The sequence below is a fragment of the Protopterus annectens genome, chromosome 2.part1 (genome assembly GCF_019279795.1).
Source record: "Protopterus annectens isolate FY-2018-M chromosome 2.part1, PAN1.0, whole genome shotgun sequence".
In the NCBI taxonomy this organism is placed as follows: domain Eukaryota; kingdom Metazoa; phylum Chordata; order Ceratodontiformes; family Protopteridae; genus Protopterus; species Protopterus annectens.
The window spans coordinates 552,402,733-552,416,519 of NC_056729.1; positions in this window are offsets into that span (position 1 = coordinate 552,402,733).

The following is a 13,787-nucleotide window of genomic DNA, read 5'->3' on the forward strand; positions in this document are numbered from 1 at the left end:
GGAAACCATTTTATAGATACCCCTTTGGCAAAAACAAAGTGCCCACAAATTACCACATAGATGGTAATCCATTAAGTACGGAAGAAGTAATTAGGGACCTGGGGACCCAAGTTGATAGCAATCTCTCATTTGGCAACCACGTGGCCAAAGTGGTTAGAAAAACATTTTATATAGCCCACCTAGTCATGAAGGGATTCACATCTAGATCAGGGGAGGTCATCGTGCCTCTTTACTCATCCCTCATCAGGCCCATAATTGAGTACAATGCCCCTTTTGGGATGCACCTTACCAGACACCTGCAGCAACTGGAAAGACCCCAAAAGTACCTCACCAAGAGGATCAAAGGGCTCAAACAGATGCCATATGCTGCCCGGTTAAAGAAACTCCAGCTCTACTCAGTGGCATACCGCCTGCTCAGAGGCGATCTGTGCCTGACGTATAAAGCCATGTCCAACCCGGAATTAATGGACATGCTGCACCTCAGAAAATCCAAATCCCATCAAGCTACGCCGAGAGACTTGAACCTCAGCACTGAAATAAATAGGACATGCTGGAGGGACAGATTCATAACCCAGAGGCTCCCTTCACTCTGGAGTAAAATCACAGTCCAGGTTAGGCAGAGTCCCTCATTGACTCTCTTCAAGAGGAATCTTGATGAGTGGATGGGAGATAGTAGGTTTACCCCGGGTATCACTTCTGTGTCACTGTTAGACAGAGGCACAGTATACTAACCTCGAAAAAGGGCATAGCAAAATTCATTTAAAATGGGTGGCAAAAGCCAAACACACTCTGGCTAGGGTTATAAATGCCCTAGGGCAGATAGCCTAGTATGAACCTATGAACCTATGAACCTAAGATATGCTGGGAGTATAAACATACAAATTGATAAACTGTGTGTAGATTCCAAAATGTATTCTCAAACACAACTGATTATAGATACAAAATCTTATGCAAATCATTTTGGCTCCGCAAAGGGGATGATACATTGTCTTAGTAACATCTGCCTAACTTCAGATACCGAAATTAACTTAGATTATATTAAAAAAGAACTATGTTAATTGGACAAAAACAAAACCTGGGTAGGAGATGGAATTAGTAATAATAACCTGAGAACACTTTGGCATGAACTTACATTGCCATTATATCTGTTATTCACTCAGTCAATTAAGTATGAGGGAGAATCCTCAAGAATGGAGACATGCACTTATTGAGCCTATCTCTAAGGGAAAAATGAACAGGACAAACCCAGAGTCATGAAAGCAAATAATTTCATGTTGCAGAAAAATAATGGCGAAGGCTATTTTGGATAAATTATTGTCAGAACTGGAAAGGCTGGGACGTGAAACCATATCAGCATGCATATGTTAAAAATAGCTTTATAGCCTCCTGTAGCATGATGTTTGATAATAGTATAAGAACAGCTATAAATGAAAAAATTGTGCTATGATATAATTTATATTGGCTTAACTTTAGCATTTGATAGGGTCATACGCAAAACACTGATCAATAAATTAGAACAACTAGCTGTTTATGTAACCTTAATAAGATGCATAGCTACATGGCAAGTATCATACATCAATTGGACAGCTGAAATCCTAGGTTACACTCAGGATGTCCCACAGAGCTTTGTCTTAGGTCCATATTTGTTTAGATCATATCTTTCAGATCTGTCATTTTTATCTGAGGTGTTCTACCCTCTGTATGTAGATGATTTCAATATGGGTAAACTAATTACATGTGTTACAATTGGCCATTTGGGCACAGCAGAATGATAAATAGATAAACAAAAATAGTTGTTTGAGTTTTGGGAGAGATAGATTAAAAGGTGGATAGTTAATAAAGCACATAGTAATAGAATCTGTAGATTCATTTAAGCACCTGGATATATGGGTAGATCCAACTTTGAGATGTTCTAAATCATATCAACCAATTGGTTAATGATAGTTACAGAACTATAAGTTGTATAAAAAAGATTTATGAAGTCTAGGAAATCATAAATGATGAAATTATTGTGTGTAAGTTACATTAACACTTATATTTTGGTATGAAATAATATCAAAACCTTATAAGAAAACAAGCATGAGTAAACTGAAAAGAATACAGTGGAAATATAACAAGGGCATTCATGGCAGTGAAAATTTAAGTTATTATGAAATACAAAAATATCTGAACTTGTACAGTGTCTCATTCAAGGGAAGACCTTATTCAGGTATATAGGGCATTTAGGATTAACAAGCTCTGGAAATGTTTAGGGTTGGTAGTAGAGAATCATCAGACAACCTATATAGAATATTATATGGGAATGATTGGTTCTCTGAGAGAGTAGCTGATGCATGTCATATACTGTCAAATTACATTTAAGCTTAGAGATTTTGAAGAACTACTTAGACACTTATGGGAGTGACTTTTTTGAAATATTGGTAGGCTAGAATAGCATTATTAGCATGCCTGAAATATGCATTTGTATGTATGTATGTATTTATATATGTATCTCATGGCTGTGTTTACATAATTTCAGTGTTCACTTCTGTGTATGGGGTGTTATAGGAAACAGGAAATTGATTTTGTTAAATATAAATTTAGGAAGCCAGCTAAGATGTTAGTTTCAGGGTTGCTTTTGCTGAAATCAAAGAAATATTAAAAATGATATAAAGAAAGCTCCTGTATAACAATTCAAAGAAGTAAAAGATAACTTCAAACATAAAATGACTTATAAAATAGCTCAAGTCAAAAGAGGTCTGTTTGTTGGGATCTGGCAAAGTAAAATCTGGAAAATGCAAAACAGAAAGAAACCAAAATGCAGAATGAGTTGCTGCTACTTGTGACACCCGTGCACTGGCCCAGTAATCAAGGAGCCTCAATCCTCACCACTAGCACCAGAGAGGGGCATGCACATTGGGTTGATAACAAGTACACACACACAGTAAAGTACAATTTCCCTTAAAAGCACGGAGAGATCACAGTCAGTATGGGGCTGGTTTCTCCCTTTCTCTCCAGATCCCCAATAAGATTCTCCACTGGCACAGCTATAGGGTCCAGATCTCAGCTGAGTGTTCAAGCCAAAACCTCCCATACCCTCTCTGTCTAACCAGTGCTTCATGTCCCTGCCCAAGTAGCTGACACACACACACACACACACACACACACACACACACACACGCACACACACACACACACTTTAAGATTTAATTTAGATACAAACACACAGACAATCCTGGGGAAGGCTGGCACAGGTTCTCCAGCTATGCCTTCTTTCTGCCCAGGCTATAAGGTACTGCCACCAACCACTATTATCAGCTACTATAAGGCCCTTTCCAAAGGGTGAAGAATTTCACTGTGTAATATTACTGTTATCCAAATAGTAAGTGTGCCGAACAGCAAGACTATTGGAGTGGCTTGGACAGTATCACCAAATACATGCAATGTACTCTGAGAGCTTAAATTATCTCTACACAAAACAATCACAGTTGAAAGGTTTTAAAAATGTTTAATAATAAATAATAAAACACAAAACAATATTCCTCAATTCAACACAGTGCTAATTAAGAATTCAGAAATCACAGGAACTTTAAAACAATCTTGTAGGATAGTCTGACATAAATATAGAAAACAGCTAGACTAATCTGGCTAAATTTCTATCTAATTCTAAGAGAAATCACCATTCTAAATACTACTTACATACAGAGCAAGCAAGTGCTGGTGAGTTGTCAGATCTAAATCAAGATACAAAATGCTCAGTCATTCTCTCTGAGAAAGTCTTAAATTGATAACACCCAGAACTGCTGAGTCATTTCACATTACATCATTTTTATCATTTCTCCTTTAGATCCCAGGCTAACAGAAACTCCAAATTTACATTTCTTTGTAAGCTGCACCTGGCCAGGAAGCCATAGCAATAAGCCACTTTTCCATGTAAAACCTTAGTAATTGTCTCTTAAATTAACACAGTAGGAAGAATTTGCTAGCCTAGACATCCTATCTCTGACCTTGAGATCAAACACAGTGGTAATTCTTTACTTAACAGCTTTCTTCCAGCAGGGTGCACTGTGGTTAAATTTTTGAAGTTCAGCATATAACACAGTTTTCTTACATTTAGTTTTCTTACATTTGTAAAATAAGTCTGTGGATTGCATTAATATTTACAATGACACAGAATTATCTACAAAATTATATCTAGCTAGGTCGGCAGCCTTCACACTACTAAAATGAATTTGCAGCAAAGTCCAGGTAAACACCCCAATCCTAATTGTGTAACAAATACAGATTAGGAAAAACAGTCATGCATGAGTGGTAACCAAGGTACATGTTTGCAGGATTGAGATGTAGGATTTATGTTCAATGAGGTAAAACTTGGTAGTGTTGCTTATTGGTGGTATTTGACAGGAACACAATAAACAAACTTTAACAGTGAAAGGTGACAGGCAGACACAAGGGAGCTAGGAATGATAAAAGCCGAGGCTCCCTAAATATAACAAAAATACACGGTATAGCAGGACATGTCTCTCAACTGTCCAGATTTTTACAGAATGTCCAGATTTTTACCTCACATTTTTGGCATGTTCCTCATAAAAATTTGTGGTTTTCTGGCAAATCATTGAGGATTGAATTAACTAAATAATACTAAATAATGGCATACATTTGAGTTTCAGACTTGATTTCCTTCAGAAAATGCATAATAATGTAAAACCTGCTGTTCTAGCATAAGTCTATACGAGAAATATTTAAAATCTAATCATATTTTGGGCCTTTGCCGCACACTATTTCTGCCTTTGCCCAAATTTCTTGTGCTGAGAGGTTGAGAGGTATGCAGCAGGACTATTGCATGCTGTCAGCTACATTCAGTACACATTACCAAGCTAACATAGTTGTATAGGTGAATACTTTACATGCCCAGCACAACAGCAGTAATGCAGGAACTAAGGAACCCCAAAATGGTACAAAGTATTCCAAATGCCTTGAACTTGGGGAGAGATGTAAACACTGCTAATGTATTTTGGTGATAGTACCTCCATGATCTGAACACATTTGTGATTGCAGTGTGGTGTAACCAAAACTGGTCCCTGTGTGAATGCAACTGGATATGTGACACAAATATTCCATCAAATTGACAAAGGCTACAAGAATATTTTAGTTCTACAGCTCATTTGCTGAGTACAGGTGAAGTAGATTGAACCACTAAGACAGCTTCTAATAATAATACTATTTGTTAAACAGCAAGTGCCACTGGACATACAGCTCCTTTTCAGGGGTGACCCAGGAGCAATTCAGGTTGAGTAACTTGCTTAAAGTCACTCAAGAGGCAAATAAGAGTTGAGAGAATCAAACCCTATACCACAACAACTACAGCTCACAACCTTAACCTCTGCCACAGAAACCAGTGTTTCTGCAAATAGGTAGCCAAGTTAATCGCAGACCTTGATATTCAGCACAGATCAAGTGACTTCTGCAATTAAGGTCACCTGCAGCTCCAAAGGCTTCTTTGGGAAAGTAGCTGTATGTATCATGGGCCCTGTCTAGTCGCAGGAACTGAATTTGTGGCATAGTTTTCATGTTGAATTATTGTTGAATATTTCCTCATATTTTCATGCCAGGACTAAAAAACTGGTCTTGAGCTAAGACCTCTGTTCACTGAACAACATAGCAGATGTGACATTTATTTCTGGGCTCTTGGCTTTCACTGTCTTCTTAAACTGTGGCATATATAAATCCTATTACTGCAGTGGTGACTAGATACCAAGGTGCAGACATAAAATAATATACATTATGGTGAATGTCACTTAAAATATGAGCAGACTACTATGCTTTGAATAGGAAATCCTTAACAAAGATATTCCCCTTTTGTAGCTGGTTGAATGCAAGCAAACAACTTCAACTTTTTGCCATGCACAACTTCACCAAGGAATGCAGGTCAGTGAAGGGGCCTGTGAACTCACAAGATTCCACTACCTTGACACTGAAAACCACTCTGGGATGTTTGCAGTGGTAAATTTTTAACCAGTTGTCTTTCTATGCAGTTTCAGCCATCTTTATTTAATTTAAGCCTTGCTAGGTGGAAAGTCTGGGGCAAAAAGTGTAAAGAAATAAACTAATAATAAGCCATCTGTTTTTGCATTTCTATGCTGCTTCATTTATTTTATTTATCATACATGTGAGCTGCCAAGAAAAGAGGCACATGTTACAGACATGCCAGTTATCAGAGACACATCACCCTTCCTGGGATTAAATGGCTATCACTGGCTGGTAATTTGTCACCACTGTACTTGGAATTAAATGGCTATCACTGGCTGATGATTTGTGACCAGTGTAAGCATCTTTCAGTGTAGATACCGATCACTCCCCAAACAAAGCTGAGAGTTCATCTGTAAGTTTGACCATTACTGCTCTCAGTGTTCAATAGTAATCACTCATTAAATACAAGGGGGCTTCCTTGCCAACCACTAATTTATACAGTAAAATGGCATTGATTCCATAAGGTGAACTATCCCTTGCAAATCTTACAGATAAGGCAGGAACAATTGGGGGTTAGAATTTCATCTAACATGATCACTGTCTTCGTTTGCTGTCCTCTATCCACTTCTATAATAGCCCATTCTGCAAAAAAATCAGTGAATGAATGCAAATCTGTCATGGTTTCAGACAGACTTTGTAGCAGTACTAGTTAACCAATGAAATGCAAGCTCAACTGCAGTATATTCTTAATCCTTGAAACAAAATAAAAATGGATTTAAATACACTTGGTAAATAAAAAATAAGGGTTAATCCTGATGTTTTAACCAAACATTTTAAGGATAAAAAACTAAATAGCAAAACCAAGGATGAAGTGTATCTATGCCTTTAGTTAACTATTTATATGTGTGTGTTCATCAGTGTTGTTAACTGATTATTTTCAGCCAGCTTTCAGGCATATTTCTTTCTAAGGTAGTAATCACCTATTGTTCATAGGCAAACACTAGGCTGTTTATCTACAGACTATTAGAAACCTGACCAATAAAAAGAGGTCACAATCAGAACCTGCATCTTTTATTTATCAAGTGAAGACCTTAACCACTATGCCAAACATTGCAGTACACCCTCGTGCAAAAGCTTTATACAATCAAGATAAAAAGCTTGCTGCTGATCTTTCTGCAAAACCTTGTTACAGAATAACAATAGATTAATTCTGAGCCATGTCATAACAAATGTTCTGATACTGACATATCAACTACTACTACTGTGGTATCAGTTTCAGTGCTGTCCAGTTTGTTGGAACATCTGCTACAGTTTCAAATCTCTCTGTAGTTTACATAATTTTTTCAAATGATATCTGTTTTTACAGAAATTAAACATTTACATGAAAAATGAGTTTATACTACCTTCATAAATAAGAAAGGCTTCTCCAGTTAGTGTCTCATTACTATGTTATGATGGGACATGATGGTATTGTCGTAATAAGCTTGGAAAAGAGCTTTCATAAATACTCAGTGCCAGGAGTTTAAATCTCAAAATGCATGTGCTCGAATCACTCCTCAGTATGGAGAACGTCAACATCTGTGCAGTAACTGAAATTTGGTTCAAGGCTCCACAGAGCACCCCAGCACTACCGGGCTACAACTCATACCACACATTTTGGCAACAGAACATGGACCAAAACACAAGAGGAGGGGGTGTATCCATATTCATCAAGGATACCTACACCTCCAGGTTAGTGGCGCAGCATGATACCTCCGAGATCATCCATGTGCAACTAACATTAGGCAAATTGCAGTGCAAATTGTGGCCTGCTACAGATCACCCTCCATGACCCAGGACCACCACTCCACCTTTCTGGAGACACTGGAAAACATGAAGGTCCTACCGAACACCCTGATATTGGGCGATTTCAATTACTCTACCGTCAACTGGGAAAACTACTCAAGTACAAACTCCCAGGTCCAGCACTTCCTTGAATTTATCAACTCAAATGCCCTGGATCAGCTGGTAAACTCCTGTACCAGAGGTGAAAACATATTGTACCTGGTCATCACCAACATGGGCGACAGGTGTTCCACACCAGAGGTCAACCCATCACTGGTTAGATCAGACCATAAACTAATCACTCTGGATGTCCACACCCCACCACCACCCCCAACTAAGGAAACCACAGTAAAAAATGTTTCTAAAGCAAACTTCATCTTACTTAAGACAGAGGTGATAAATTTCACAGCCCCCACGCTAAAGGATAACGCTGCCCAAGATGCAGAAACCTTTACAAATGCACTCTATGAGCACCTACAAGAATGCATGAATCGTGCCATCCCTAGCAAAACCAAGACTCACTCCCCTAAGAGAAGGAAACCAGTCTGGTGGACCCTTGCCATAAACAGGCTCTACAATAGAAGGAGGAAACTAGTTCAGAAAAAAAGCAAATCCCAAGAAGGAAAGGCATCCTTGATCAGTATCAGTAAGAAACTAAGGTCCTTCATAAAATCCTCCAAGGCTAACTTCAAAAGAAAAATAGCAAAGGATTTGAAAGATAACCACAAAGCCTTCTTTAGCTATGTCAAGAATCTAAGTGGCAACTCACAGATATGCTCTGAGCTAGTGCAAAATAGCACAAAATATACTGAACCCACTGATATTGCCAAAATCCTGGCAGATAGATTCAGTGCAAACTTCACCCCCCCTCTCACCCCCAAAAGGGTCCACAACAATACCGGAAAAAGTGTAGTGTCCCAGAAATCACAGATGCACAGGTGAAAACAGCCCTTTCAAAAGCCAAAAGCAGAGCGTTAATGGGGCCATAAGGTGTCCCAGGCTGCGTCTTGCACGAACTACAGAACAAACTAACCCCCCACCTAAACACACTGTTCAACCTCAGCCTCTCCACAGGCTAAGTGCCCATAGAATGGCACACAGCAATGGTTATTCCACTCCACAAAGGAGGGGCCACAACTGACCGTGGTAACTATCGCCCCATAAGCCTGACTAGCCTGGTCTGCAAGGCTATGGAGCACATCATCATGGAACTCATTAACAAAGACATTGAGAACCTCCAAACACTTGACCTGATCCAGTTCGGCTTTGTTAAGGGCAGATCATGCCTACTAAACCTGGTTGACTTCTTCAAGACAGTCACTAAGGCCATAGATGAGGGTAAGGTAGTTCACACAGTATACCTTGACCTCGCCAAGGCTTTTGATACCATTCCCCACTCAGGAATTATGGAAAAACTTACCAGCCTGAACATAAACCCCTACGTCACAAGATGGGTTGCCAGCTGGCTTATAGACAGAACTCACACGGTAAGAATAGCGGGCTCCAGGTCCGACTCTAAACCAGTCACAAGTGGTGTCCCACAAGGCTTGGTCCTGGGACCCCTACTGTTTGGCATATACTTCTCAGAAGTACAGGCAAACACAGGAGGACTATGGCTAACCAAGTTCACCAATGACTGCAAACTGGGAGCCATAATTGACTCTCCAGCTGACACAGACATTCTCCAAAAGGGCCTTACTGAGACGGACACCTGGTGTCAAAGTCATGGTCTCAAGCTAAATGCCAAAAAATGTATAGTCATCCTGTTTGGGAAAAACAAAACACCCATGAATTGCCACATAGGTGGCAGCCCCCTTAATACAGAAGAGGTAATAAGAGATCTGGGGACCCAGGTAGATAGTAATCTCTCCTTTGACAATCATATTGCCAAAGTAGTTAGGAAATCCTTCTATGTAGCCCATCTAATTACTAAAGGGTTCGCATCTAGAAATAAAGAGGTTATAGTGCCCGTCTACTCGTCACTCATCAGACCCATCATAGAGTACAATGCCCCATTTGGGATGTACCTCACAAAACACTTCCAACAGCTGGAAAGACCACAAAAGTACCTCACCAAGAGGATTACTGGTCTCAAACATATGTCCTATGCAGCCCGACTGGAAAAATTCCAGCTGTACTCAGTGGCATATCGCTTACTCAGAGGTGATCTCTGCCTGACTTACAAAGCCATGTCCAACTCAGAATTGATGGGCATGCTCCACCTAAAGTAATCCAAGTCACTGCGAGTCATTCGCTCTAGTGAGCTAAACCTCGCCACAACAATAAATAGAACATGCTGGAGGGGTAGATTCCTGTCACAGAGACTCCCCCATGCTTTGGAACAAAATTCCTAACTACATTAGGCAGTGCCCCTCACTAACACTCTTCAAGAGAAACCTTGACGAGTGGATGGGTAACAGAAAATACACCCCTGGGATCACTTCATTGGCTCTTCTTGACAGAGGCTCAGTTAATTAATCAATGGGGCTGCGAAAGCTGACACACTCTGGCTAGGCTTATAAATGCCCTCAGGCAGATAGCCTAGTACCTACCTATGAACCTATGAACTGTGACCTCCCTTTTTCTCCAATTAGTGTCTCATTACTATGTTATGATGGCACTGTCATAATAAGTTTGGAAACGAGCTTTCATAAATGAACTGTGACATCCCTTTTTCTTTATATTTTGGATGATCACAGTCATGGTAAGAGTAATGATGCTTCCCTCTAACAATAATGCACTTTCCAGTTTTGCCCTTTTGACTTACAAAGAATGAAGCCACTAGTCTCAGCTTTGTAGTGAAATTATTCAGGAAATATCTAATCATCATGCTGAGTTTTTGCTGACTGCCTGGTGGCCTTTGAAAACAGACAACATCTATTAGTTAGGCATCAGCCACTGCACAATTTCTTTTATTGCCAGCTGTGTAAGAATGCACAGAATGTACATCCAATGACAAAATGTGCCAAAGGGATATTTATGGAGTTTTAGATGTATTTCCTCACTTAAAATCTATTATGTTATTTAATTTTCATTTTCAATGAAAATATTTAACCTTGCCTACAGTAATAAAAAAATAAAAATAAACAAACATGCGTGTGAGAGCACTCACACAAACACACACAAACATACACACACATACACATTCATACATGCACGTACAAGTAATTGATGCATGAGCGCACACACACACACACATACAGAAACATGCATGCACGTGCACACTGTATGAAAATAGACACTGACATAAATGAGGTTAAATGTATTAGTTTACAGAAATCAAAACTAATTGAAACAGTGCTCTAACACATATGACTGAATTCAGTGAAGTTGATGAATACTTCTGAAAGGTGAATGCTCAGAACAGACTACTGCCACTGCAAAGTGATGAAAACACTAATGTACTTCTTTTTAACACAAAATAAGAAAGTGAACAAACTGAAACATATTTTTGTAGAGGCGAGATAAACCTCTTTGCACCCCCCATACTTCTCCCAAATTTAAATATTCTCACACTGAGAATGATGTAATTTTGAGAAAAATTAAAACACAATTATACACAAAAAATGTGCTTTGCGCATTCACCAAAACGGTGCTAACTTGGAGTAAAAATAATTAGGTCTGGGAGTGTGGGAGTAAAACACTCCTTATGGGAGTGCAGGGGAACAAATCTTTCTACAAAAATATACATTACAATTTAGCAATTTTGATTTAACTGTTGCAAAACAGAGACAGGCTTTGTAACTTGCATGAGTGAACATACTCAGAGCTTCAGAGGAATATTTTTCAGTTCTTAAACATTCAATTACATATGTTATTGCTGAATTGAGTAAAAAATATGTTTCAAGAACTTGTGATTCCTGCAGTCATAGGGCTAGATTATTAAACATTGAAGTAGTGAGAGTGAATAGCCACTGCCACCCCACCCTTGCTGCATCAAAAGGAAAATCCAACCTAGCTCCCCAGCACGATATCCTAGGGCGTCGGGATTCATCCAGTTCAATACCTTGTCACACCAAGATATTGAACTGAATGGGGGCACTCTACACCTCAACAAAATAATATGATTCTGTAACAAAATAATATGATTCAGTAATATGCTATATTAATGAACTGTATTACCTAGTTTCAGCATAGTGCACACAGCTGTCCAAGCTTCAGCTGAAATTCTTATGCAGAGCAATTTCATCTGTGTGGCAGACCCGATATTGCAGGCAGGGTTCCTGCCTGCAATAACAGCTCTGATACATAGCTGGGCAGACTACAGAATGCAGACATAATGTCCAACATGGCTGTGATGCCTGCATTTACCATATCCAGAAGGTAGGACTTGGATGTGAGACCACTAGCCGTCAAGGAATAAAATCATTTTGTAAAAAGACACTAAAATGAGCCATTCTTGGAGGAATTTGAGGGATTGCTCACATTACCCACTACTACACACAAATGTGATCCCATGTAGGCCCCCTGACTCCAAATGCCTGTAGTATATCTCCACCTGTATGTGGAACTAGGTACTGCAGGTATTGCAAGTAGTCCCACTTCCCACCAGGTAATACCTGCAGTACCTAGTTCCACATGCAGCCGGAGCTTCTAGCGCACTAAAAAGACCATTCATTTTAATGGTCTTTACCACACTGATTCAGCTTCATACATTGGCAAGCCTTGCATTTATACAACATTCAATTATGTTGATGCCATGAGACCAATTTCCTATTTGGAAATAAGCATAGGGATCTGCCAATCTCCATTAGCATTCACTGAATGAGTCTTAGTGGAACCCAATTGTTTTGGCTCTGTAATGAAGTAGCAAGCTAGGTTTAACATGCTACTCCACATGAAAGCCTTTTGCAATTTGGCCTATAGTTTTTGCTCATATATAAACAACACACTGTGGTAAACTGTGTTCAGATAGGTAGTATCCAAGGTAAAAACACAGAAACACAGGAACTCTCCAAGATTTAATAAAAAACAAATAAACAAGCAAAACATTCGGGTTTCCCCTTCCTCAGTGATTCATAGTAGCATATTAAAACGCATTCAATTTAATTAGTCATCATCATCTTCTTTTGGCTGTTCCCATTAGGGGTCCCCACAGTGGATCATCTGTTTCCTTTTCTTCCTGTCTTTTACATCTTGCTCTGTCACACCAACCACCTGCATGTCCTCTCTCACCACATCCATAAACCTTATCTTAGGCCTTCCTCTTTTCCTGTTACCTGGTAGCTTCATCCTTAGCATCTTTTTCCCAATATACTCAACATCCCTCCTTAGCACATGTCCAAACCAACGTAATCTTGCCTCTCTGGCTTTGTCTCCAGACCTCCCAACCTGGCTGAACCTCTAATAAAAGTATTTCTAATCCTGTCCACCCTTGTCACACCCAGTGCAAATCTTAACATCTTTAACTCTGCCACATCAAGCTGAAACTCCTACCTTTTTGTCAATGCCACTGTCTCCAAGTCATATAACATAGCTGGTCTCACTATCCTCTTGTAGACCTTCCCTTTCATTCTTACTGGTACTCGTCTGTCACAAATCACTCCTGACACTCTTCTCCACCCACTCCATCCTGCCTGTACTCTTCTTCACCTCTCTTCCACACTCACTGTTACTCTGAACTATTGATCCCAAGTGTTATAACTCATCCACCTTCGCCACCTCTACTCCTTGCATCCTCACCATTCCTAAATCCTCCCTCTCATTCACACACATATATTATATCTTAGTCCTGCTGTCCTTCATTCCTCTTCTCTCTAGAGCATATCTCCATCTCTCCAGGGTCTCCTCCACCTGTTCCCTACTCTCACTACAGATCACAATGTCATCTGCAAACATCATAGTCCACAGGGACTCCTGTCTGATCTCATCTGTCAACCTGTCCATCACCATTGCAAATAAGAAAGGGCTCAGAGCTGATCCTTGATGTAACCCCACCTCCACCTTAAATGCATCTGTCACTCCCAATGCAGACCTCACCGCTGTCACACTACCCTCATACATATCCTGTACCA